At 40.9% G+C, this 27,716-nt stretch overlaps 1 protein-coding gene across 8 annotated transcripts in view; it reads right to left on the bottom strand.

Annotated features, from left to right (window-relative positions):
* The window catches only part of TRIM2 (tripartite motif containing 2), a 110,371-nt gene extending 84,399 nt beyond the window's left edge, over positions 1 to 25,972 (bottom strand). For 5 of the 8 annotated variants that reach the window (XM_064148671.1, XM_064148681.1, XM_064148674.1 and 2 more), the window contains exon 1: positions 3,690 to 3,982. The gene's annotated coding sequence lies outside the window, so the exon portion shown is untranslated. Of the gene's footprint in view, positions 1 to 2,490; positions 2,677 to 3,689; positions 3,983 to 25,835 lie in introns of those variants that run through there. The other 3 variants (XM_064148672.1, XM_064148680.1, XM_064148673.1) reach the window with 3 other exon arrangements.
* Positions 25,973 to 27,716: the final 1,744 nt, after the last annotated feature.

Genomic DNA, 27,716 nt, shown 5'->3' with positions numbered 1-27,716 from the left:
GCCCACACAAAACAGCAGGATCTTTTTTTTTCCTTTAAATTTAACATTATCAGAGATGATTAAGTAGATTGTGTCTAAATGTGGTTTGCTGTTTGAAGATCAAAATCCAAAACTCAGCCTAGGTATCTGTGTTGTGGTAAGTTATATAAATGGGTATCTCTGTTACATTTTTATTCCTCAACTAGATGAGCATGATTTTCTTCCTAATAGATAACTTAATTCTTGGTAAGTCTCACATCACAGAAATGCTTGTGTCAAAGCAAGCAGAAATTCAGGAAAAAGGGAGAAAGGAAGGAGGATTAATTTCTGTAAAATGTTGGGAATTTGTCATTGCCTCCCTACCTAATTTGCTTCCTAATTCTTCATGCAGGGAATAAGAAGGATGAGTTATGACAGAAAGATTGGAAAGAAAAGACCAACGAGACCAACATGGACACTTAGTCTTTTCTGTTATTACTGAAAAGAGAAGGTGGTAATGGAATACAGTGTTCCCAATTGTAAAGCATGGGGAGGGCAGGACACACTTCCTCTAGGAATGGGAGAACACAGTTATAAAATGTTGCTTGTTTACAGTAAGAGAGAGGATTGGGAGTGAAACAGAATTCCTGTCTTGGAAGGAAATAAAGAAAGAAATACTGGAAAGGACTATATTCCTTTCATCATCATGATAAGTAACAAGAGACTTGGCACTACTGACTGCTTTGCAGGGGATACCTGTGTTGGCAGCTCATCCTGTGCTTTGCATGGAGAATACATGGAGAATAATCTGTCACCAGCTGGAAACCTGCCAGACAAGACTGGTCTGGTGCAGTTACTGGTGTGCCCTTTCCTCTTCTCTGACTGAGGTCAAGCACAAGGTGAACAAGTTAGTTTCCTGATCAACCATGCACTCTGCCAGGCGTGGCTTTCCTACAGGTGAGGCTAAAAGATCAGGCAGTTTCACACCTCCCAGAAATATTTATGCATGAGGAGGAAAACCCACAAGGCAAGCAACCACCGTGTCACTGATCTGTTTACAGTGGGTAAAGGTATCCGAGAAGCTGACACACCAGTGAGCATGGGAATGCTCAAACCTCAATGCCTTCAATGGAGGTTAAAAAGCACTGATGCATGTAATAGCAAATGAGGTTCCAGCTCAGGGCTGCAGCATCAAGAACTGCAGGGGACTGGTTAATATTCAGTGAGCATATGCCTAAAAAGTCAGTGCACACGTTATCAGGATTTCAGCATCCTGCTGCGCGTCTATGAATGTTGCTTAGGCTTCATCAGGATCCATTTACATTGTGGATAGAGATTTGGGAAGAAAACTGGTATATGCTGCAAAATGCAAAAGAAAAGGCAGAAAGCTGCTTGTCTGGACATTCATCAGGAAGATGCTTGAGCAGATTAAACAAGATTTAAAAGACACTCCTGAAATTTTCCATCCATGTCACAAATCTTCCCAGAAGAAATTATTCAGGACACATATGGATAATTTCTCAACATGTTAAAGACTTAGGCAGAGGCTTTCAATGTTTAATCCAGGCAAGCAATGGATTAGCTGCCTTCAGTTGAAAGCCTGCCAGCTGACAACCCCTCCCCACACACATGGCATTTGATGTCTGCCATTTTAATATTTTGACATTTTTGTGAGAGACATTGTCCTGAAAGGTCACCACTTGTCTCAGCAGTTGGCTGGCTGCCACTCAGGCTTGGGTAGCTTAGCTCCACAGCTGTCATCAAAAATGACCATTTTCACAGCTAATTTTCAAGTAAACTATGACTCTCACTGTATATAAGGGGAAAAGGAGACAAGAGGGAGGAAAGAGAAGCTGTAAAATCACCTTTCACTTGCTACAACAAAGACAGGCATTTCTACATATACATCTGTAAGATGAGGCTGAAGTATTGCAGAAACAACTTATAAACAGATTGAGCAAACAGCTGCAGTATCAAGAGGGTTATACTATAAACATGTCTAGCACTCTATGTGCAGCAAACACCACAACATCCATACGCTCCTTAGTCACTTAACAGCAGTCACCTGTTAACTGTCATAGTGACATTTTCACACTGCTCATATAAAGCTGGGCCACTATGGGCCCCAAGAAATAACAAAACCTTTAAAGAAAGACACATTATGTGGCAACATGAATCAGCTACAGCCTGCATTTCCTGTGCAATTAATTTATCACAGGCTGTTTTCAGTAAGTAGATTTGATTCACAGCACAGTAAGAATTCACTAACCATAAACCCTGAAGGACAACAGCACTACAAAAGCTTTGAATTAGAAAGAATATAAACCAAGATGCTCTTTGTTCAGTGTTGTGAGACCAAAACCCACCACCAAATACTAATTCTCCTCCTTACAGTACCACCACAACACGGAGAAACCTTAAACTCTGCTGCTTCACAATCATTTTACCATCCCATCTTCATGCCACAGAGCAGATAAACATGGACTTCATGTACAAACAAAGCGAGATTGGTGAAAAACATGCACTGCTCACCGTGCTATGCTCATTGCTCTCATCAGGTCAGATGCAGACTCACTGGTGCCCTTTATGATGACTGCACTACCGATAATAAGGCACTGCGGAGTTTCTTAGTGAGAAGTCCTGCTCTGCATTTATAGATTTTTATAGAAAAGATTCCAGGTGAAAAATACCATGGTAGGTTTTTCTCTCATGCATTCACAAGCCATCTATCACTGCTGAAGCATCTTTCGTGCTGTGCATCTAATATCATCTAATCTGAGCAGAAATCCTTCTCTCTCAGAGTACCGCCTGCATTTGTTTGGTTTCTCCCCTCACAAAGTGGCAAGCAGACATCCCAAAAATCAACAAGCACAACTGCAAAGCTTTCCTGCATCCCTTTCCCTCAGCAGCTCTTCCACTAAACCTCGCACAACACTGCAGAGAAGCTTTCCCTGCCAGCTTTTCTCTCTCTGCTTTTTCAAGCAGAACACTGAAGTAGAAAGCCTAATTAGCAATCTGAAAGCACCACACAGGCAAGGAATACTTACATTTGCAACTGTATTTGTGATATTTGCGAACAGATCCAGCAAATGGTGGTTACAAAGAAGAGAAAGAGCTTTTTAGGCTGCCTTTCAAGCCTCACAGCAGTGAAAAGAGGGCTGTTATCTGAAAGCTACTAATATTCTATACGCTGTGCTCTACTTGCTTCCCATGTGCATACAACACAGCTGCCAGATTTAATAACCATGTCAGCCTGCTTTCCCCATAAAGCAGCAGAGAGATGACAGAATGAAGATGAAGTAGCCAGCCTGTTAATCTGTAGTTATGGCTGCACTAAGCCTTGAATGAATGTCATGGGTTTACTGCCCTTGAAGAAAAAAGAAAAGCAACAAATCAACACTATTTGTGCAAAACATGTGCAAAAGGATTTCAGAAATGTTAATCCATACTTGCCCCAGTGACATTAAAGAAATTTCTCCTTTTCTTACTCAGCTAACGAACCCTAGAACTTTACTTAATTCCTTTATGCTACAGCTTGGTTTTTCAGAACTCATTTTTCCTAGCAGTGCATGCTTGTACCCCAAAAGAATAAAACCACTCACTGACAAATCACTTGAGCTTCACTGCTCTCCAGTTCCTCTTTGGAAGGAAGCATTTCCAGACCTGTCTTTGCTGACTTCCTTCAGGGGAAAAAAAAAAGTTAATAAAAAAGGGAAAAAATTCTTATTTACCATTTAAGTTCTCCCACGCACAGGGGTTCCTAGAGCACTGGAGTTTAGTAACTGAGGTGGTCAGTTCGTTGCCACGATGGAGCATTGCCGTACCTCCAGCTGCAAAACCAGTTCCATGTGAGGGAAGGGTAGCCAGAGTTTACATGATGAGGAGGTGCCAGTCATGCAATCAAAACCATCAAACTGAAAATAAACCCAGAAATGCTCAGCTGCATTTGCAGTAGTGCAGGGATGCCGCAGAGATGTGACATCTGTGCGCTGCTTTTCCTCTCTCTCATTTATATTCTCTTCACTTCCCTTGGAGGCACCTGTCTCAGCAGGGAGTGGTTTCTGTGGAAACTACAGACAGTCGGTTTTCCCCTCAGAGAAACTGTTGCTATGGCAACCTTACATAATATATATGGCCTAGATTCTTCTTAAAACTAATCTAACACTGAAAATCTCTTTACAAAATTAGAGCTGATTTGTCTGGGGGGGACAAGAAATATAATTATTTTAGAATTACATTAGAAATGCAGGATTGAAAAAAACCCACAAATGGCATTATGAATTAAATGAGAGGGTAGGGGGCACTGTCATTGCATCACTCACAAAGACAAAACCATTTGTAAGAGGAAGGGAAGCATTTACTTGACATCGTGGCTCCACACAGCAATCAATATTGCGTCTTGCAGATTGGATGCAACTCTGGTTAATGATGTAAACCCAAATGCTACTTACATCTACCCCATTCAAAACTGAAATATCAGCTTCAAAGTGACTTACTCGACATTATGACATTGTTAAAACTCCAGGAAGTGCCTGAAAGGAACTGTATGAGTCAGTGAGGCATAATGTGCACTGGAGCAGAAAAAGAACACTGATGTTTATATGACTTTTCTCTCAGCTCAGGCGACAAAGCTGCCACAGCCATGCCGAGGTGGGGCAGATCTGTTGGATTGTAACAGGAAGGCAAAGACGTTAGGGCACCAGTAATGTGGCTGAGCAGGGTGAGGAGGCTTTGCCTTCTAAGTCTGCAGCTGAAGACCTTCCTAGATTGGGAATGACATGTCAGAGATGTTTTGTGACCCCTGAGAAATGGAGAGGTGAACGTCTTCCCTCCCGTATCAATATGAAGCCCCCACTGCAGGTGACTCTTTAGTTGGTAATACAAATCAAAAGTCAAATAGTTAAGAAGGCAAAGATATCCATTTCATTCAAAACAAAATCAATGAAAAATATTGCTGGGGAAACTTCAGTAAAATCTTACTTGAAGTTAGCTGTGTTGTGACTCAGTGGATCAAGAACTCTCCTGACCTGTCAGCCTAGCAACTTTTGTTATCACAAACTGCATTAATACACATGGGGGCTAATTTTTCTTCTCTGTGCCTGTTCCAAAGATGAACGAGAGAGCAACCTGCCTACAGAACATGTCCCTAAAAATTCAGGGAGGTGCTTCTCTATACTCTGCTGTGCAAAGGAGCTTTCCAGGTAGATCAAAGTGAACAAGAAGCGTTGCTTCAAACTCTGCAGCATTTATGTTCTTTTCTTGTGTAGTACAGACACTCTTACAAAGGAGACTCATGCTGCCTGAAGCTGAGGTGATGTTTGGGATGTTGCTTCTCCAAGCAGGTGTTCATCAACCAAGACCAGAGTTTCACAAAAAACTTGCTGGTGCCTCAAGTCACAAGACATTGTCACATGGAAAGTCTTTTAAAGGGGTTACCCTATACTGGGAAAAGTTTGACTTTTAAATAGAAGAACAAAACTAACACATAAATTGCAGTGAATACCCAAATGACCTAGACAGGGGATTACTCTGACAATCACACAGAGCAGTATTTTGTCACAGAGTACACACTCACATTTTTTTTTTCTGTGAAATTCAGGCATTAAATGAATAAGTAAAAGTGTCAAACACAGAAGAACAAAAGAGATGTGGTGTATGGTGTTGGATTAGATAAAGTTCATCCCCACCAGGACACACTCTGTACCTTACACAACTGAAATTTTTATCATTTATCAAATATCACATTCCTAGTCAAACACTGGACAGTGGTTAGATCTCCCTGGCATTTGACTGCTGAATTTTGGGGCTTTCAGGTTCTATCCACGGGACAGACTAACCACAGTGCATTACAAATAAACCTTTGCCTACAAAAACTTAACAAAAAAAAAAAAAAAAAAAAAAAATACTTTCACCCACTTCTGAATTGATCTTCTGTACAAAATTACACAATAATTGCACAATGTCCAGTGAAACACGTGTTTAGAGGCCCTAGGAAAGGCAACACATTTAAAAGAGCAGCACTAAAATGAAAAGATTCCTTCAGCAGATTAGAAAGATCTAAGCTGTCTCTTAAACTCATGTAATTCTGACATTTTTTTATACATGAATACCTTGAACTTCAAAGAGTACACTGCACAAACACTGCAACAGAGACAAATTGAGAAATGGATGTTATAACAAGGTAAAGCAGTGAAGATAATAGCTTGCTTTTAAAAAAGAAGCAAATGCCTGACATAGAACGAGAAGGCTTAGCTACGCTGCATCCTTGTGCCGCCTCTATCAACACACAAAAGCATAGCACAGCGAAAGCCAGCATGGTTACACAGCTTCTGGGCTGAGAGAAGAAACATCTAGACAGCTCAGCATGGAACCAGCATAGATTTGGGTCCCTTTCCATTTTTTCTACGTAAATATTTCGTGTGTGATCCAATTCATGGTCACTTGTGGATTCCCCCAACACAGGACAGGGTGTTCAGGCACCACCCTCAGTGGTGGGCATCTGACTACCAGTGGACTTACAGTGAGTTAGCCTCTAGCACTTGCATTTCTTACCTTAACCTCTGCCATTAGCTACCTAGGGATTGGCAGTTAGCCAGGTTTCTGATCACATTGCAAGGGACCTGGCTGAAATGGCAGTCAGACTAACAAAAGAAAGATTTGTGTTCACATCAGGACTCAGGCACTCAGAGATGCAGCTTTAACCCGTGAACTTGCTGTTAGCCTCCTTCCATCTGAGAGTTAGCTCACTGCAGGAGTGCAAGCTTCTCTTGACAGCACAGGATCTGCAATAAAGGTCTCTCAGTGAAGAGACACAGAAAAAAAATGTAATTGAGCCGTTATGACCTGGATATTGTTTGGCAACCATCACTGAGCATGATAGAAACCCTATGGCCTACCATACAGCTGAGAAAGGCAGACTTCCAGTGGTTATTTAAAATGGCATTCACCCATCCCAGCAATATTTATTATGTTTCCCACATTTTTTCCCATGTCATCACATTAAGACTATGAAAGAATATATTAGCAACACAATATTACGTACAGCTTTGTTCAGAGAGAGAGGAGTGCCAACAGAAACCTTTGCACAATATTGTAGTACCCATTCCAGAAGAATCTCCAGCCAACACATCACCTCACTTAACTCCACGCTTTTACAGAAGCTACTTCTATTTCCAAGGCATTAAATGCTCATCAGATTTACACTGCAGTCTCTTTCCTCTCATTAGGAATAATCCCATGCATCAGTACAGGTTAGGAGTTAACCTGCTAGAAAGAAGCTCAGTGGAGGAAGATGTGGGAGTTCCAGTGGATGAGAAGTTCACCATGAGCCAGCAACATGTCCTCATGGCCAAGGTGGCCAACTGTATTCTGCGGCACATTAAAAAGAGTATGGCCAGCAGGCTGAGGAAGGTTCTTCTCCTTCTCTACTCTGCCCTGGCATATTGTGTCCAGTTCTGGGCTCCTCCATTTAAGAAGAACAGGGAGCTACTGGAGAGAGTCCAATAGAGGGCCGTGAATATGATTAGAGAAATGAAGCATCTCTCTTATGAGGAGAGGCTGAGAGACCTGGGGCTCTTTAGCCTGGAAAATAGAAAACTGAGAGAGGATCTTATAGATGCATCTAAACATCTAAAGAGTGGAGGTCATGCAGGTGGGGCTGGGCCTTTTCTCAATTGTAGCCAGTGATAGGAAAAGGGCCAATGGGTACAAACAAGAACACAGGTTTCATTTGAACTTAAGGAGAAACTTCTTTACTTTGAGGGTGGTGGAACACTGGACCAGGCTGCCCAGAGAGGTTGTGAATTTCCCTGCTCTGGAGACTTTCAAAACCCACCTGGAGGTGTTCCTGTGCAACCTGGTCAAGATGTTCCTGCATTATCAAGGCAGTTAGACTAAATATTTTCCATAAGTCTCTCCCAACCTCTACCATTCTATGATTCCTATTATAAAGAAAAGGTTGTCCTTTCTTTTTACTTGGACTGACATGCTTTGGCTGAGTGAAAAAAAAACAAACCAACCCAAAACCCAAAAAAAACCCCAACCAATTTCTTAGCAGCGAATAAAGGGAGAGGCAGACTCACAAAGAAGCACAGGCAGGGGTGTCAGTGCAGATCGTAACCACAAGGTGCCTTGCAGTCTGCAGATCCCCCTGCCAAGAGTTCTGTGCTTAAGTAATCCACAGGAATGACACCCACAAGCGCCAGCACATTAGCACAGAGCTGCCTAGCTTAGCTACTACAAAATACTCAATGTACTTGGTATTCTCATCTGGACTGCAGGAAAATGCTCATCTCCAACTGGGATTGATACATAGCCCTTCTCTTCAGTTAACTTCTCTATTTCATGAAAGCTGATTGGGGAAAAGATGAGAGGAAATTAGAATACTGAAGAGATGACAGATTGGGTTCCAATCTACTAGCAATCAGATGAAAGTTTAACATGGTAATTTAACAAATATTCTCTTATTTAATTGCTTCTTTCTAGGTTGTTCTAAGGTAAGAGCCCTCCTGAATCTGCTGTCCTGATATTACTAAATGACAGAGCGAGGGAGAGAACAAAGACCATTGTCCAATAATCAGGCTGTTTTTAAGGCACTAACCGTGAAAGTTGAATCTCTCCTTCAGTAATTGGCCGTTCATTAGCAGTAGAATCAGGTTTCTGTGTCTCTGATGGCAGGAGCCGTTTTGTTGGGGTTCAAGAGGAGATTATCTGAGCACTGCCAGACTATCTGCTTCAGAGCAAACAGGCACAGTGTCTTCTCTAATGGTGCTGATGTGTCCAGGTATGAGGAAGATCCCCAGCTGCTCAGCTTTTACTGCTCTTTAGCATTTCCAGACACCTAGGTTACGTGGCAGGTTTCGAAGACCTACATTTCTGCCTGATATGTTTAAGGTGGCCATTAGGTACTTAAAGTCATGTCAACAGTGTGAGACCAGGGCCACCCAGGCTGGCAGGGATTTACCTACTGACTCACAAACCAGAAATGCTGGGGAGTTCAGTGCAGAAACATAGTCTGGCTCTGTGCATGGTCACTAATGAGCCATAGCACTGTGCACAAGGTTGCACTCCACTGTGACTTTTCCAGATTGAGGGTTCTGAACGCTTAGCCTACCCTGGACAGTAGGCAAACCCTATATCTGGCCTCAGTCCCTGCATAGATCTTGCCTGAGCTCAGCCAAGGAAATAGTTATTATGGGGATTAAAACTAAGCTGATTTCATCTAGCCTAGAACACACAGGAACCAGATCAAAGGTGGATTTCTGCCTGGGTTTCTCATGGATTTCAAATTTAGTTTATGCTCCCAACTGCAGGGCTGCCTATTTCTTTCATTGTTTTAGAAGCAGAAACCATTGCCAAGGCTCTGGCAGCCAGGCCAGAAAACAGTGACAAGTAGCGTAAGCTGATCTGGCAGACTTCATTAAGTGCAGATTAAACAATGACAATCCCCAAGGTTTTTGTGCTATGATTGCATGACATGGCCAATGAACTACTCACTCCACAGGGCATGAAGCAGAGATGATGTTCACCTGCCTGCAGAGTGGAACACAAACTGCCCTGTGAAATTATATGTTCTGACAATGTAACATGCAAAGCACCATCTCTAACGAGGTGCTCACCTCAGATAAACCCTCTGGGTAGCTAAATACAAGCCTGTCTACTAAGAGAGCTGCCTGATGGGGAAAAAGGCAAACAATGTAAATCAAGAGACCTGAAAAACACCGACACAAGAATTCAACAGTCCATCCCAGTCAGGATGCCTTCCCTTTTTTTCCTAAGCAAAGTCCACAGCTCTCATAATTTGTTGTTTTGTTTGTTTGATAAATACTTTCCCATTTACTAGGTCCAATATTATTATATCAGAATGTCAAGAACTCCCAAAGTTGTTTGTGCTGGGCCTAGAACAGCCTCTTACTTCTACTATCTCCTTGTAGGATGATATCTTTTCTTGCTCTGCAGGGTCATGGAACTGTAACTTTCTAATAAAAAAGACCATATGATAACATATTCCTCTTCAGTTTAAAAAAACCTCAAAGGCTTCCAGATTTTCTTACATCATCAAAACAAGTAAATTTACACTACCTAAAACGTTACCACTTAACATTATGCTGCTTGATTTTTTTTTCCTGTACCCATTCTATCCCAATAAAATGCATGTGAAATCAAATGCTTTTAAACTGAAAGAAACAAAACCCTAAACAAACAAAAACCTCAAAACGTCAGAAGAAGAATTTCAACCAGAAATCTTGATCTAATTTGTAGGTACAGAATGGATAAGGTAGAAGGAAGCTGCACAAGACCTATACAGCTACAGCACAGGAGGCTTCATGAAGATGATGAAAAAAACAGAAGAGTAAAATTTCTCATTGACCATCTGAAATGACCGAGTTCAAACAGGAAAGAAACTCAGATATATTAACATTTTTGTTGAAAAGTGAGAAACAATTCAGCAAGCTCCCATAGAACAGTGAGTTTATAATTCCAGCAGAAAGTTACCCAAGTTTTCCTATTTCTCTGCTAAGGTCTAAACTGTATCTATTGACGTAACTTTTCTCTCCAAACACAATGAGGCTGGAATTTGTCTCATGCCCAGAGAACACTGCATCCAGGAGGCACAGCAGAGCTTCTCAGCTGTCTTGTGGACAGAGATGCGGGTTCTGCCTTTGACAGCTATTAGTGATTTCAACCACAACTGGAGATGCTTTAAAGATGCATCCAGCAAGAGCCTCCTGAACACAGCACATACAGTGTTGAGTTTGCAGGGGTCTGCTATGCTTTTATTGTTAAATAAAATTATTTAGCTTGCTTACAGTTAACTACAGGACAGCTGGTAAGAGACAGCAGGTGGAACAAAGGTGTTGGTATACACATGGCAAGATGTATTTGTAAAAGGGAATGAAACATAGGTTTATTTGGAAAACAGGTGAGTAGCTGGTGGCACAGTTTGGTTCCTGCCTTGTCCAACTTCCCTATTCTTGCTGTATTTTAATACCTCAACACCATCACTATGACTTCTCCATTTGGCCCTTTTATAAGAAGAAATAATTAGCTTTAACTTCATCAAGTCAGCACAAAGACACTTAGTTGCCTGCTGTAACACCATTTGCACCCTAAAAGTTCTGAACGGAACGTCTCCAGACTTCAAGGACACCGGGAGGGAACTTTCCAAAAGCAGCACTACTTGGAATGTCTTTATGTTTGTTAAATACCAGGAATCAAGTTAGAACACACAAACCAAAATTATTCACCAGAAGAATTACATTCCAATGTAACTTACACAATTAAGTTAGAATTCTTCATGGCTTTACCTCCACTTTGGAATGAATTGAGTAACTTTCTGGGCGTGCTGGGATTCCAAGTGGAGTGGAAACGATGAAAGCACTTATTCAAAATGCTCATTAGCAACCTTTTCCAACACTCCAGTCCAAATCAGCTATTTGGGTGAACTGTGTAATTTAGGAACTGCACACTATGCCATGCCTAAAAAAAAATGAATCTCCAGAGACAACCAGAATGATGCAGAAATCACTGTGAATAAAGATGATGATTGCTAGAAGAGGGAGAAAAGAGCTGCAGTGATGTACATGAGCAGCATCTTTTCTTTCCATATTTTGCACAAGTCATTTTCCATATACAGAGTTCCTTGATTTCTAGAAGTGAGAGAACTCTGCTTAGAGGGAAGGAATCAAAGGTGTTCAGTCTGCTCCTTCCATCATTTCCCCCAGATATTGGAGAGATTTATTTAGATCTCAGATAATCCCAGTGCCTGGAATTAATTCCTTGACTCTAGGAGCTGCAAACTTCCACTTGCTCCCAGGCTGAGCCTGGAATCAGAGAGTAGAAAAGAAACATTTGGTTTTGCAGCATAATGCTCTCATATCTACCCCAGAATGGGCTTTCTCCCTTGATGTGCACAGCTTTTGTGGCAATATATCTCATTATACCCTTCAATCTAAAGCCAGAGAATAGACAAATACTGCTACTTCTTTTGCCATCTCTAAATACAGTCCTGCTACAGTTGATGACATCCATAAATGAATCCTCAATAGAAAAGTGTGATGTGTGGTTTTCAACTGTACCTTACATTCCTGAAAGCAAGAAAATTTGGACAAAGTCCTGCGCTCTCTGTTTTCTTTTGGCTACTTCTATGCTGAGCTTGAAGGCTGTATATTATTCAGGTTTCTTGGTGGGGCCATGGGAAGTGGATCTGATGGAACAGAGAAGGAGAAGGAGAATTCAATCCACAAGGTGCCTAATTCTCATGCCTGGACATTCTTTTAGGACTAAGCACAGTTTTTACAGGCACTGAAGTGTACAGGCAGAAGTGGAGTTTATGAACAAGATTTTACATGTCTAAAAGCAGAATGCATGTATTATAGGATCTCAAGTTATTAGTCTTATTTCTAAGCAGATTCATTGTGGCAGTGTGTACAGAGGTGCTTGCTGTGTATTATTCAGGGATGCAAATGTTCAGTTGCAACACCTGCACAAATTGCATGCAGCCATGTTCTGCTTTCAGCTCAGATTGCAGTATCACATGCATCTTTCTGTGACAAGAATATTAGACTCTATTCTACTGTGCTGAAGAACATAGTGTACCCCTCATACAATATAAATTTTCCAGGTTCTGCTGTAATCAGCAATATGCTTAAGCAAACAACTGCTCTAACAGGATTCATTACAGACAAAATGGAATTCAAATCTCATTGTATGCTACAAAACAAGCCAGATAGTTCCTTTTCTTTAGTATCAGCATCTTATTTGCTTTGTATTCCTAAAAAATAGAATGTGAAGAGAAGAGCTCACATTTCTCAGGGAACAGCCTATCTTTAATCTCTTTTTGGGCAGTTTACATGTGCTGACTTCTGTCCTTTAAGTTAAGGAACCTCTAGCATTGTTTTCTTACAGAAGCACCATTTCCTTACTATCCACTATTTACACCTCCCTATAATGCCCTTAGAGATTAACATTATACTAATCAACAGTTAGGCTTAATTAAAATAGTTGCTTATATTACATCAATTGTTGGTTTTAGAGACTTTATTGAAAATATCAGAGATGGTGAGAAGGGCATTTTCAGCTAATGCTCTCTCAATCTCCTAAACCTTTCATTAAGCCCTTTGCTACAGATCTCCATCCTGGCACCAGCTGGCTTCATAGCTGCTCCAGAGCCAATTAAACCTGGCTGTTGTGGTTACAGTTGGAATTACTGACTACCAGAGAGGCTCATGGCCATAACAACTGCCTGACAAACAACTGGTTTTGTGATCTCATCTACAGATTCTCACTCTTCTTTCGTTGCCATATCCTTTCCTATAAAAACACACAATGGATGCATAGCTGTTGCTCTGTGTTGCTGGTCTACCTGGCATAGAAATTTTACTACCATCTTTTGACTGTAAGGAGAACTACACTTTTTAGAGAGCCTCAAAATCCATTTGAGAGTGGAGACACAAGACGAGCAATCTGTAAGCTGAGTCCCTCACAAAAAGCAATTTGGTTTAAACATATCCATAAGTATTCCCATAATTCTGGGCAATCATAATACACCCAAGGAAAAAAACTTGACAGTCCTAAATGTGCCAGCCACAGTGCATCTACATTTATTTGACATGAACTAGTAAACTCTTTGGAAGCATTTCCACCACTACAGCTCCACGTTCCTCTGGCACTTTCAGCCTGTATGACTAGAATGGTGCTCACTTCTTGGGCAGATCAGAGTTAGTATTAATTACAGACTCTTTGCTTTTCGATGACTAGTTTGTATCAGTTCAGAAGTGATGGACAGTAGTACTTAGGGAACTGTACAGTGATCTGCACAAGATTATTTCAGTTCCTAGGAAGAAGCTGCCATACAGAACTGCAGTTAACTGTCCTTTTTGGAAGTCTTAGAATCAAAGATTCTATGCTTAGACAAAATTCTGAAACAAGTCAGAAACATATTGGAGAAGTTCATAACAGAGATCTTCAGAAGCTGATTATCCTACACTGCTTGCTGTTACACAAAAGTGCTATTTTGAAACCATGCTAAAACACAATATTGACTGCAAATGCAGACAAATCTCATATATTCACAGAAGACAAATTCTTAAGCACTACAAATACAAGCAATTATATTTAAAACCCAAAGTAGCATGCAAAAAAATGTATGTTAAAACATTAAGAACAGTTTTGGGGGTGGAGTGTGTAATAACATTCATCTGCATACCAACAAAGGTTCTACTGGATATCTGACAACATAAACACTGAATACTGCATGATCTTGCAACAGCATTTCTGAAGAGAAACCACTGGCATTTTGGGTGTGCATTGTGGCATGTGTCATTTAATAGTGCTTTATCACTTCATAAATACAGGGCAAAATCTTGGTTTCAAGTGAAGTGAGTGGAATATTTGCTCCAGGCCTCAGTGGAGCTGGGCTTTCACAGCATTCAAATGAGTCTACAGTCTGAAGAAGAGCAAAGGAGAAAGTAAAAGGTTTGGGTTTGTTTTTTTCCCCATTGCAAACAAAAGAAGCTACAATAAATACTAATGAGTAAAATCTGAGTTTTTCATAAGTCACTTTTCCCTATCAGTTCTGTTGTGTTGCACATAGTTTTTAAGCAGCTCTCAATGAATTTATCCATGTACATATGCTAATAGTATTTGATCCATTTTCAAGGTGCCAGGACCCCACTGCAAGTAATCATACAGAATAAAGGAAAAGTTAAGAGGAACTCCTTTTTCTAAGCCCTTCTGCCTGGCTGGTAAGTTAGCAGTGCAGTGCGACAGTGGAACAAGTGTCATCCCCACTGATGAACACTGTCTGGCAATATCCCAGCATGTGAGACACTTATGGGGAGAATGCCAAGATCCAGACCTCTTCAATGATTTATGCCATTGTATTCCATCTAGGCCAGGCAGCACTGAGCAAGAACTTGATATGTACACATATATTCCTCACTGCATCAGTAATGCTTTGAACATTCCCTGGTATTCACCTTTCCTGTTCCTTGCCTGGCAATGACAAGAAATACTTTTCCCTCTGAAAATGTACTTGCCAACCATAAGTCTGATGTATGACAAGGTGGCAATGCAAGCAGCAATTTCCCATGCCCTTCAGATGTTGTTATTAGCTTGCTTATTATCACTGTTCTTTCCTAAAGATGACCAATACAAGACAAACATCCAGATACATGGAAAACCAAGAGTTTGAAAGATGGTGTATTATAGCATCCTGAGTTGTAGCCATGTATGTACTCTGGTTCACATTTGAGTTGAGAAGTCTTTTCTAACAAATTTGAACTTACTGTTTATGGTACTTAACAAAGGTATCTCTAGTGACATTCCAAATGTTCAGAAAGTGGATTTCTTCCTGTTTCATGGGGAAGTCTGGATTAAACCCTTACTGAAAAAGTCCAATCCAAACAAAAGAAAAGCCATTTGCACAGAAAACTGATTCACAAAACAGCAGCGTTCACTGCATGGGCAAAGCAATATTTGATGATTTTTCACTCTCACACAAACAACTTCCATGTGGCCAGTTACCAGCTAAAACTGAACACTGAGATTTCTCTGCTCACTAAAGCATGAAACTTATGAACTGCACTAGATTAAGAAAAGCCTGGCAGGTTTTTCTGATGTGCATTCTGATATGCCTTTGTTTCTCACCCCATTTTTCTTCAAAAACTCAGGCTTCTTTTTGAAATGCACCCATTGTATGCATATGTTTTCAAGTTTTCATTCTATACTAAAAATACCTGGAAAACAAGATGACAAACAGCACAAGAAAAAGCTATGGAGCTATTTTAAACAGCCAAGGCTGACAAAGTATTCTGGAAAACACCAAAGGGTTCGTGGAATAAATTTCATCTGGCAAGTTTGGAGACAAAAAGAATCCAGCTGCTTTCAATATCAAATGCCCCACTAAAAAAGTCTCTAAAATTGCAGAAACATCTTAGATTAACAAAACTTATCATCCTCCCACACAAAACAAGCACAACTACAACAAAAGAACCACAAAACCTTCATATTTAGTCTTCAATGCTAGATCGAGTACATCTGTTGCAGGCAGTTTGTCAAAGAATATGCTTCTAGACAACAAAGGGCACAGGGCTGAGGAATTTTATAATGCTTCAGGCTAATGCAAAGCTGGGCAGAGATGAAAGCAGTTATGCTGCTGAGGGAACACAGGATAAGGAACCAGGCTGAGCTCTGTGATGATCTGAAGCCTTTGCAAAAGTGTTTCTATCCACTTGATTAGAGCCTTTCAAAGACTGTATTGGTAAACAGGAGTTATTGGTTTAGGGCTTGAGTCAACACTCACTGAAGTTAGTCCTTTAAAAGGTCTTTGGATCAGATACTAAAATAATAAACCCCATCTACTTATGTACCCTTTCTTCCAAATCTAGGCACAACCTGTTCAACTCCTTCATCAAATACAGGGCATGTGAAACACCTCTTGCAAAACTAGAACTTGGCAGTACCTAAGACATGGACTAGCTACTTCACTGTAATATAACAACTGGAGGTGTCTGCAGAAATGGCAGGAATGCTACCCTTTTATTCCTAAACAGAATCTGTATTTTTCAGGCTGTTGTTCCTTGTCATTACTCCTTGAACAGAATATCCATTGCCACAGGTTCCTGCTCTGCTCTTCACAGCCCACAGTCCCTTGGCAGAAGTTAATACCCCGAAGAACCAAACAACTGGTGTGACTGCACTCCAAAACAGACTTGCAAAATGGGTAGGCTGTACTGAAACGTGAACATATTTCACTTACTTTCTGAACAGACCATCTCACAGATCTAGGTTTGAAGTCAGTCATGCAGCAGAAGTCAGAGTATGTAGCTTCCAGTAAACAAAAGCCACTGGAAGCTACCAACAGAGTACTGCCCTGGGACAAGAGCGTGGATGTCCAAAAAACCAGGGAAAGTCCTTATGGAAAGAGTCCTCCTTGCAGGTAACTAACAAAGGTAACAATTTCAGTAACTAAGAAGCAAAATGAATAAACATTCTACTGAAATTTCCTTTCATCTCTCCTTATCACCTCATAATACTACAATATCCACTACGAAGAACCTTGAAACTCACATTTCAAGCTGGTAATTTCCAGCTAGTCCCTAAAAAGACATTAAATCTAAAAAACAGCAGTTCAGTAACTCTGCAGTATGAAAAATAAGCAAACTTGCCCATTTTAAAATGCACACACACACCACAAAAAAGACTTATGCTGAAATGTCTGGCGATAGAAGGCACAAATTTGGAAGGCAAAATGACTAAATAAGAAGAAATGCCGTAACATTTTACAATTAAATTGGATTTTACTTTGACTGTTCTGCCACAAATCAGACTTTTTGTCCTTTATCAAGTGCTTTCCCTCAGCTTGAAAGGAAGCAGCTAAGGAACACCATGCTGTGCTTGTGTACAATTAACTTGGCCAAGCAATGAAATATTCAGAGAAGAAACAGAAGAGTCTTGTCTGTGACATGTAGATTTTTATACTGTGCTTACACAGTGCTGAACATCCAGTATTGTAAAAGTACTGTAGCTCCCAATACCTGTGCATTTTTTACATGCTATTTTGGTATCTCCTCCAAAGTCTCTGTAAAATACCTGAATGAATTAATAAAGCCATAGAATGTTGTTTTACATTCACTAGGGCTTCAGTACACAAAGGGATGCCAGCATGGATTGAGCTGGAATCAGCTCACTACAGAGGGTCTGTGTAATTTCTTGCACACTGCTTCAGTGCTATGATTTCAAATGTCTGAAGAGCTTCAAAGTGGCCTGTTAGAGATTTCATCTTGTACCTCTTTCCTGCACATGACATGTGTTTTTCCAATAATATAGTTGGCCTTTGATTTGCCAGCAACTGCTTTGTTAGGAAAAGATTAAAAAAAAAAGTCTTCTTTTATCCCTTTGTCATATTTCATTGCTGAAACAACATTACACTGAGTCAACATCAAACTGACACAAAGCACCTTGTTGTAACCATACTGAAATAGCTTTCAATATTTTTCCCTGTAGATTCCTTTGGGTAGTAATTTACTTTTGATGCTCCAGTCTTTATAGTGCTGGACATTTCATAGAATCAACCAGGTTGGAAGAGACCTCCAAGTTCATCCAGTCCAAGCTATCACTCAGCCCTATCCAATCAACTAGACCATGGCACTAAGTGCCTCATCCAGTCTTTTCTTGAACACCTCCAGGGATGGTGACTCCACCACCTCCCTGGGCATCACAGAAGGCATTCAGCACTTCTGAAATGTTACTAGAGCTTGAAAATTAACACTTCAAGCTGAATAACCAGATCTAAAGAACACTTTTGAATACATAGTTCTATGTCTGTAAGATCACAGACACAGAAAGTCAGTTGCAGAGTCAAACTCCATAACTCCCAAAGATGTTCCTCCCTCAGAGTAAGTACGAATAAATGAGCTATACCACAGAAGCAAGAATAATTTGTATGTGGAAAATAGGAACAAATAACACTTTCTCTAATTTGTTTGAACTTTCAGCAATGACTCTTAAAGCCAGTAATAAAATTTTCCAAATACCCAAAGCAAAAGTTGATTTTGTTGCACTCCTCTTTTTGTAACTTTTAGGGAATATTTTAGGTCTAAAAACTTTACCAGTTTCTACTAATGGGTTTTATTTCACCTGCATTCTTCACCACCCTGAACATATGTCCTTTCATTCACCTAGTAACTTCTGTTTTACTCTCTGATCTTTTGGGCTGTTTGGGGTTTTTTTCCCCCTTCATCTCAGTTTCAGAAGTAAAAATTTACAAACAAGGTAGGAGGACACAGGGTAATATTTTTCTGCTTTGAAGAACAGATATTAAGTGTTTTGAGCAGAGCCACAAGAATTAACATACTGAGAAGATAAAGAACTCAGAATAAGAACTGAAGTTCTCCACTGGCACGAATGTAAGCTGCTTTGCATAGATCAGATGCATTACAGAGTTTGGAAAAAGATTCTCTAAAGAAAAGTTACTTTTAAAAGGTAAAACAAACACACACCACTTAACATATCCTTGAAGGACTAGACTGGTGTTTTACCCTTTTTACCTGAAACAATATTAAGTTACAATCCAAGTTTTGCTCTGAAGAGTTATTTTTAGGATCAATTATGTTAAGAGGTTTGTGCTACCTGAAGATTAGTCTCAACTAAAACTCAGCTGAGCAAAGCAACTCCTCTTCTATATGAAATGTCATTCCTCAGCTAGAGACAGAGGAAGTAATTTTTTAGAAGTCTTTTCTAGGAGTTTCACTGTGCTGATGGATAAGATGACCATCTGACTGTAATCTTGCTTCTGCCAGCAAAAATAAAACTGTCCAGACTATGTCTTCCATTGAAACTGAATGAAGGCTTTCAGAAGCTCAAGTTCTCTTAGTAGATGGCCCTACTAAAACAGGGTGGGGTTTTTTTTGCACACAGTTTCCTAGCAGCAGTCAGGACTAGTGAGACACGAAGCTATGCCCATGGTTGGAAAAACAGATGCAACTACACCGAATATCAAATGTGCTGATTACTGCCTGTGTTCAATCCTGACACATCTGCACTACCATCCTGCACTTAACTGCCACTGACTTACACCTGAAAGCAGAGTAGTGACAATAGGTTTCAGCTCTCAAACATTGCCAAAACAATCGCAGACCACCCTGAGGCTTGTGCTGCTTTAACCACAGTGCAACAATAACTACCTGCAGCTTGCCTTAAGCCACCTCTCCTCTGTGTCACACTGCAGGCATGCCCCTGAGAGGAAGTTAGGCATGCCAAAGATTGAAGTCCTTCGGTTGCAGGCTCTCTGGGTCATTCACTGCACCATACAGTGGTGGTAATGAAAATCTGAGACCTTTTGTAGAAAAGAATGTTAAAAATTTACAATACTTTGCACCTCTTAGTGATTTTTCTACCCAGGAAAGGAAAAAAAAGTATTAGTATTTTAAAATAATAATCTATCAATTAACTTTGAATAGATTAAGACTTAATTCTAGACTGAAAAACTCTAGAATGTGCATGGTTTGTGTGCTATTTGTAAACCTACTTTTTCCTTCTTCCAAAGGCCTTTATTTCCCATGTTGCCAAGGCTTTTTTTTTTCACCTCAGGCTTGTTGTAAATCTCAGTTCTTTGTAGTTTGCATTTTGCCCCTCCAGGGGCATCCTTCTTCCAGCTCATCAAGACATTTTCATTATATATTCCCTTTTCTTAGTCTCTTTCCTCTCAGGCCCTCTCTTTTCTGTGTTCAACATTTACTACACACGATCATGTTTTCACATTTCCCCACTATTAATTTCCTATGGTTTCTTTAATCCCATCTATTCCATTTCATAAGGAATATATCCATATTGCCTACTTCTCTCCCTCAGGCAGTTGTCAAGTTGTTCCCTCCCTTTTTTTTCCCTTTCCATCTTTTTCATCTTCAGCCTTGTAATACCTTCCTCTACTTCGATCAGTATCAAACCAATTAATTGTTTCTGGAGTCCACAGGATGTGAATATCTGGGCAGTACTCATTTATTTGAAGTCAGCATCTGTTCAGGAAAGGAGGTATCACTGACCCTTCCCTAGTGGAAACTGAATTGCATTAGAGCCCAAAAATTGCTGTCCCACAGCTGTTTGAGATAGAGGAGAAGCCACAGCAGATGCAACCTCCTTTTAGGAGATTTAAGAAATCAAGGATTGCCACATTTGATCGATATTAATCCCATACCAATGTTTGGAACAGCTGCAGTTAAAATTTTCTATTCTTATTGATGTAGCTTGGGTGGCTACAAATTCCACTTGCTTCAAAAGCCTAAACGGTGCACCGAGGAGTCATTGACAGTGTGATAAGAGTCATACCCAGACTAGTTTCTAAATAGGGAAGGAAGCAGTAGGTATAAAATCCAGTAGATCTTTCTCTTGACAGAGCAAAACAGTCAGGTCAGCACTTACAACAAGTGAAGGAGGAAAATTAGAAAATCACCTGCAGATGAGTCTAACTTCAGTATTATTGGAATATAAGATATCCATGAGTCCCAGATAATTTCAGCTGGAAGGATCCATAAATAAACTCTACTGATTGACCCTAATGACAAACATACATATGTTTTCCTCTACCCAAACAACACATCAGTGCACATTAGATGGCAAATTCTCTCAAGAGCGTGAAAGGAAGTTTACAATATCCAATTTCCCTAGGTGGGAGCTGCTGATCTCAGCTTGGCTAGGCGGGAGATAAAAAGGACATGCTCTCCAAAGATCCCTTACAACCCCTACAGATAGTTCAGGTTGTGCTAGTTTGAAGCAGGCTAGAATGTTTTGGTGAGAAGAACTAGATTACAGGCTGTAAAAAGGAAAACAGTGGTGATGTCTACTTCCACCCACAGGCTTGCTGAGAAGTATAGGAACAAGAAATAAACCACATTAGATAACACTCTCGCCATCACTCTCGCTCTGGCTGCTGGCTGAGCTGCATCTCTCTAACACACCCTCCATTTTGGGCTTCTTAACCTCTTGAGTGAACCTCTATTCTTCCTTGGGACTAGGGTAAGGTTGAGAGGGGTAGGGGGAAGGTGCAGGGGTGGTTGAGAGCCCCTCCTGGGGACTCAGGTTTCTGGGAGGGGAGTTGTGTTTCTGTATTACCTTTTACCTTGTATATTTTTGTCTATAACTGTATATACTGTAAATATCTGCTTGTATAATGTACTAGCTGTAAATATAAGCTTCATTCATATTTCCAGAGCCAGCTGAGTCTAGTCTGGGTGATTTCTAAAGTGGGGGGGGGGGGGGGGGGGGGGGGTAGGGAACATCCAAACCATCACACAGGTGTTGGTTGTGATCTTAACATTTGGTCCTAATGAGCTGGGCTGAACTGTCTCCAGCACAGTTGTGCTTAAAACTGTTTTTCTGGACCAAGGCTGCTGCCCTCATCTAATTACTATAATAATTCCACATTTCCCTGCCTTGTGTGATTAACTTGGGTATGTGGTTTTGCAGGGAATACCACTGTGAACAGAAAACACTCTGTTAGTGGTAGAGCAGCATTTGTATTGCTGCAGCACCTCCAAAACCTTGTCATGGCTCAGGATTCTAATTTCCTGAGGCTGTGCTGAGAAGAATGAAGAAACATAATGGAATACACACTCTGTGTCACAAGATGGAAGCATCTTTCTCCAGCTGGGCAATATGGCTTAGCATTTCACATTTGGTTCTTAGTCATCATCCTGTTGCCCACTGAATAGTGTCCTGGGGATCAACCCTCAGCACTGCAATATTACTCATACCATCTAGTCAGATCTAAAGTTACCTTCCTCAGGGCAGGGTCTGCATCAGGGAGAGGAAATGGCTGTTGTAGGTATTTACATGGGTCCCACCAGACAATAGTGAAGCAGCTCACTATTCCTTATCACTGTGATGCCCTCATGTATAAAGGTAGCCTAGGTACAGAGAGATCTAACTTATGAGACACTTTGCCCAAGGTGATTAAAAAAATATAAAAAATCTGTGGCCAAGCAGGAACTGAATTCAGATTTTCCTGGTGGCCACCACTGGTTTTTAGAGGGAAAAAAAATCCTTTCCTTACATGACACTAGGTTTGCAGGCCATATTCAGAGTGAAGATGCAAATATTTACACAGCACATTTATTCTCTTCATTTATAGAAGAAAAAAAGCTCACAAGGTTAACATACTGACATGCTGCCAACAAAAACAAACCCAAATATATATTTTCTTTTAAAGTAAGACAAGAAGTTTTAAGTTGTTGAGGAAAATAAAATCCAAAGGCCCTCAATGCTACACAGTTCCATGATGTTAAAGAAGGACTGAAATCTATTAGTTACGTCTCAGTGCTCTTTCCTTTTTCTTAATTGTGTTCCAAATAGTAACATCATTTCCCAAGTAACTGCTATATAATTGTATTTACAGTTCCACTGCTCTTCACAGAATCATAGTGGCTTGTGTTGGAAGGGACCTTAGAGATCATCTAATTTCAATATCTCTTCCATGTGCAGGGACACCTTCCACTAGACCAGGTTGCTCAAAGGACAATACTACATGTTCTTGAATACTTAGACAACATCCACAACTTCTCTCAGCAACCTATTCCTGTGTCTCACAATCCTTACAGTAAAGAATTTCTTCCTAATATGTGCTCTAAATCTACCCTCATCCTGTCACTACAATCCCCGTTAATAAGCCCCTTCCCATCTTTCTTGTAGCCCCGCTTTAAGTACTTGAAGGTGGTTATAAAGTCTCTCCAGAATATTTTCTTCTTTAGGCTGAACAACCTCAATTCCTTTATCCTGTCCTCAAAGGGGAGGTGCTCCAGCAGATCATCTTCATGGCCTTCCTCTAGACTCACTCAAGCAGGTTCATGTCTTATGTTGGGGGCCCAAGATCTGAATCTGGTACTCCAGGTGGATTCTCACAAGGGCAGAGTAGATGGGGAGAAATCACCTCCCTTAACCTACTGGTCACAATTCTTCATGTGGCCCAGGATGCAACTGGGTGTATAGCTGCAAGTGTACATTGCTGGCTCATGTTGAGTTTTTCATTCAGCATACACTCAAGGACTCCTCTTCTGGGTTGCTCTCAATCCACTTATCACCCAATCTGTATTTGTGCTTGGCTTCAAGCCAGGTGAAGGATCTTGCACTTGACCTTGTTGAACTACATGAGGTTTGCATGAGCCCACCTCTCAAGCCTGTCAAGGTCCCTCTTGATGGCTTCCCTTCCCTCCAGCATGTTGACCACACCACACAGCTTGGTGTCATCAACAAACTTTCTGAGGGTGAACCCTTGGGACACACCACTGTCCACATTGCTGACAAAGATGTTGAACACTGATCTCAGTACTGACCCCTGAGGAACACTACTCATCTCTGGTCTCCACTTGGACATTGAGCCATTAACAGCATGAGTCCAACAATGCAGCAAATTCATTATTCACTGAATGGTTCATCTGTCAAATCCATTTCTCTCCAATTTAGAGACAAAGACGTCATGCAGAACAGCACTGAATGCTTTGCACAAGTCCAGGTACAAATGCTTTCTCTCCACATTTTTTATATAGCAAGCAAAATCTTATTAACCACATTTGAGAAGAAGCCAAAATCCAAAGGGACTTAATAAAAACCCTTCACACATCAAGTGATTTAAAGTGGTAATAAGGCAGTACAGGAACATCATGTGGGCCCTCTGGTCCCTGTGCCATGTTTTTTGCTTCATGGAGAAAGACCTTGGAGTTTTAGTGGATAGCAAATTATCCATGGGAAAGCAATGTGCCCTTGTGGCCAAGAGGGCCGATGGCATCCTGGGGTACATTAAGGAAAGTCTGTCCAGCAGGTTTAGGGAGGTTGTCACCTCATCTACTCTGCCTTGGTGAGGCCACACCTGGAATACTGCGCTCAGTTTTGGGCTCCCAAATTCAACAGAGACAGGGATCTGCTGGAGAAAGTCCAAGGGAAAGCTTCAAGGATGACTGCAGGACCTGAACATCTCTCCTATGCAGACAGAGACCTGGAGCTGTTTAGTCTTGAGAAGAGAAGGCTGAGAGGGTATCTGATCAATGTCTATAAATATCTGATGAGAGGACATCAAGATGAAGGTGCCAGGCTCTTTTTGGTGGTGCCCAGTGATAGGACAAGGAACAACAGGTACAAGCTAGAACACAGGAGGTTCTACCTCAACACAAGGTGACACTTCTTTACAGTAAGAGTGATAGAGTGCTGGGACAGGCTACCCAGAGAGTCTGTGGAGCCTCCTTCTCTGGAGACTTTCAAAGCCCTCCTCGCACACATTTCTGTGTGGTCTACCCGAGGTGATCCTGCTGTGGCAGGAAGGTTGGACTTCATGATCTCTGGAGGTGCCTTACTCTCTCACTTTAGTCCCCCCCCACACTCCTCCCTCCACCATATTTTGTTTGCAGTCTCTAGAAAAGAAACAATGCAAACTAATTTTTTGGTGGAGACTTCATCCTCTGAGTGAAGGAAATAACAGTTATGAAAGAAGCAGCCTGATGCCTTAGAGCCAGACACAGTGAGACCTGCTCTGAATGCTAGCCCATTTATTTACCCAGCACTTCACTCCAAACATAACCATGCTGATCATATCAGAAAGTATTTCACTGCAAACATACTGTGGCTGCATACTTACTGGGAAGCACTTGAAAAAGTTACGTGCACAATCATACATCACTGGTTCTGTGTTCAAGATAAAGTTTAAGCACTGTTTAGAACTTTCAGTTTCTATCCTGTTATCTTTGCCTGTGTACTAAGAAGATTTAAAATCTCCAGACCATCCTTTAAATCTAGTAACAGATTAGCAAAAAAATTACAAGGCTGTGAGAAAAATATTTAACAGCTACACTAACATGAATCCTGCATGCAGAAAAACATAATGAAACTGTAAGAAACTGAATTATCACTCAAAATATTTTAGTGTGCATATATATTGATTTCCAACCCAATTATTTTTAACATATCTGCTCCTTAAAAACGAGGCATGGTAACTTGTATAATCTTTTCCTGCATATAAAATACTCCTCTTGTTTTGTTGTGAACAAATTCCAGTGAAAACAAACACCAGGAAAACACAAAGCAGTTATACAAGGTAAAGTAAGAGGTCCTTGCTGAGCCAGGTCATTTCACTGGTGAGCACTGCTAAACCAGTGAGAGTGTTAGAACATTTTATGTGCCCAACAACCAACCTGAAGCAATTCTCCTATGAGACTGCAGACAAGGAGAGCTGGCAGACCATGAACTCTCAGCAATTTCTGACCTCTCTCTGCTGCTGTTTCTCTGCTTTCAGACCAAGAGGAACAGGCAGTCTTACAGACATCAATCAGCTGCACACAAGAGGTAAATAAGCTCATCGGCTCCATTAACAAGAAAGAAAGAACTTAACTACCTACCTTCTCCTCATTTTCTCGGTTCCAGCTCCTGAATAGTCTTCAGCCTTGCAAAACTCCCCGAGCTTGTGTGACCCCGCAACAGTCTCCTGAGTGATTCATTGTGGCAAACTTCCTTCTGTTCAGCTTCAGTTTATGTGGCCAGACTGGCTGAGGTAGAAAAAAGAAACCACTCACCAAAATAGCAAACCAGCAAAAAAACAAAGGAAAAAGAAACAAACAAAAATAATAATCGAGACATCGACAGGAGAAACTAAAACCATTTAAAGAAACAGTGAGTCTGGTTAAGGCACACTGTTCCTTCACCATGTCACAGCTAGTACATTGACTGTTGACTTTGGCTGTAGTTCACTGGGGTGATAATGCCAGCCAAGGCAAAAGGCATCTTGTCCTTTGATAGGATTTAAGGGTAATCTTCAGGAGAAAGAGTGAGAACAGTTAGCAGCATTTGGGGGTGTGATTGCTAATCCAGCAATGATGCATGACTGATTTATTAACTGTTTCACCTGAAAAAACAAATGGAAGAAGGTTCTGCCAGGAATCTGTTCTTTGATCAAGACCACAGAGTCTGAATCCCTTTCTTAGAGCAAAGCCATGGCAAATGCTGAGCCTGTGTGTTTCGCAATGAGGGATTAATTCTGTTTTAATACATAATCCTATAGGCTCACAGAAGAGAGAGTGCTGCAGAGAATTAAAAAAAAAAAAGCCATGCAGAAAAAATAGCTCCTGTGATATGCACATTCATACACAAAGAGGAAGAAGTATTTCTCCAAGCATTTTCCTCCATTTGTCAACATAATCAGTAGCTAAAGTAGGTCACACGTAAAAAGTATGCCATTAGTCCTTCCCTTACATCCTCCCCTCCACCACCAAATTCTAATTCCACATGTAGCAAGGCCACAAAAGCAGACAAACTGCATGTGGTGACTGTGGGGCTTTGAGAAACACTCTTACACAAGAAGACCTCCTCCATTTTCAGTGGAGCTTGTTTAATTTCACTAGCTCCTTGCATTTGCTCAGTGCTTTGAGGCTGTGGCACAATGCAAGATAGGGAAGACACACTGGAGTCACCTCATGCAAACTGCTTCCACAAGCAGCATTAACTCAGTACCCAGGAACACCCTAAGATGACTTTTCTTAGCACCTTGGTATATATCATGTCTTAGGGACAAAACCTACATGTTTTCAAAGGGCAAGTTTTAGTCTGATTGTTGCCTCGATTCTGTCCCTGTGAATAAGAAATTATTTCCATTAGCACTGAAAAATAACTGAACTAGAAGCTGGATTTAGCAAGACAAAAATCACCTGACAACCCTTTCAGGCAGGGTCCCTTTTTTCCCCAATTCTGTACAGCAGCTCAGCAGCTAGTTCACACCACCCTGACCTGTGACAAGGGTTTCTAGACACAAGAGAAGGGGAAAACTAAAACTGTGTAGACTCCCATCCGCCATTCAGGAAGGAAAAAAACTTGCATTAAGAGGATCCATGGCCTAGAGGAGGTTCTCACATTATCACTTACAAAACATTACAGCTTTGATCTATAATCCATGTTCTTTTATTCCTCCTTCTCCTTTTACATCCATGAGCAATTTTTATCTTTTATCTTACTTAAAGCCAGAGCTGCAAGTCTGAGGAGAGCAGATCTTTGTAGAGTGTTTTGCCCTTTTGTGGCAGCATTAAGAAGACAAATTTCCATTACTGCATTTTTCTGTGGAAGCCAAATTCCTCCCAAAGCAGCAGATATTACCCACTAATTCTGTCACTAAGAAGGGCTTGGATATCCTGGACTGAAAGCAAATGTAGAGTAACAGTGCATACAGCTTAAAACCCAAGAGATCCTCTTGTCTTATTTTAATGTAACTGATAGCTTCCCATGTTGTTGAG

This window comes from Pogoniulus pusillus, chromosome 9, assembly GCF_015220805.1.
Source record: "Pogoniulus pusillus isolate bPogPus1 chromosome 9, bPogPus1.pri, whole genome shotgun sequence".
Lineage (NCBI taxonomy): Eukaryota > Metazoa > Chordata > Aves > Piciformes > Lybiidae > Pogoniulus > Pogoniulus pusillus.
The sequence above is the reverse complement of the archived record's forward strand: the minus strand, read 5'-3'. Positions and strand labels throughout refer to the sequence as shown.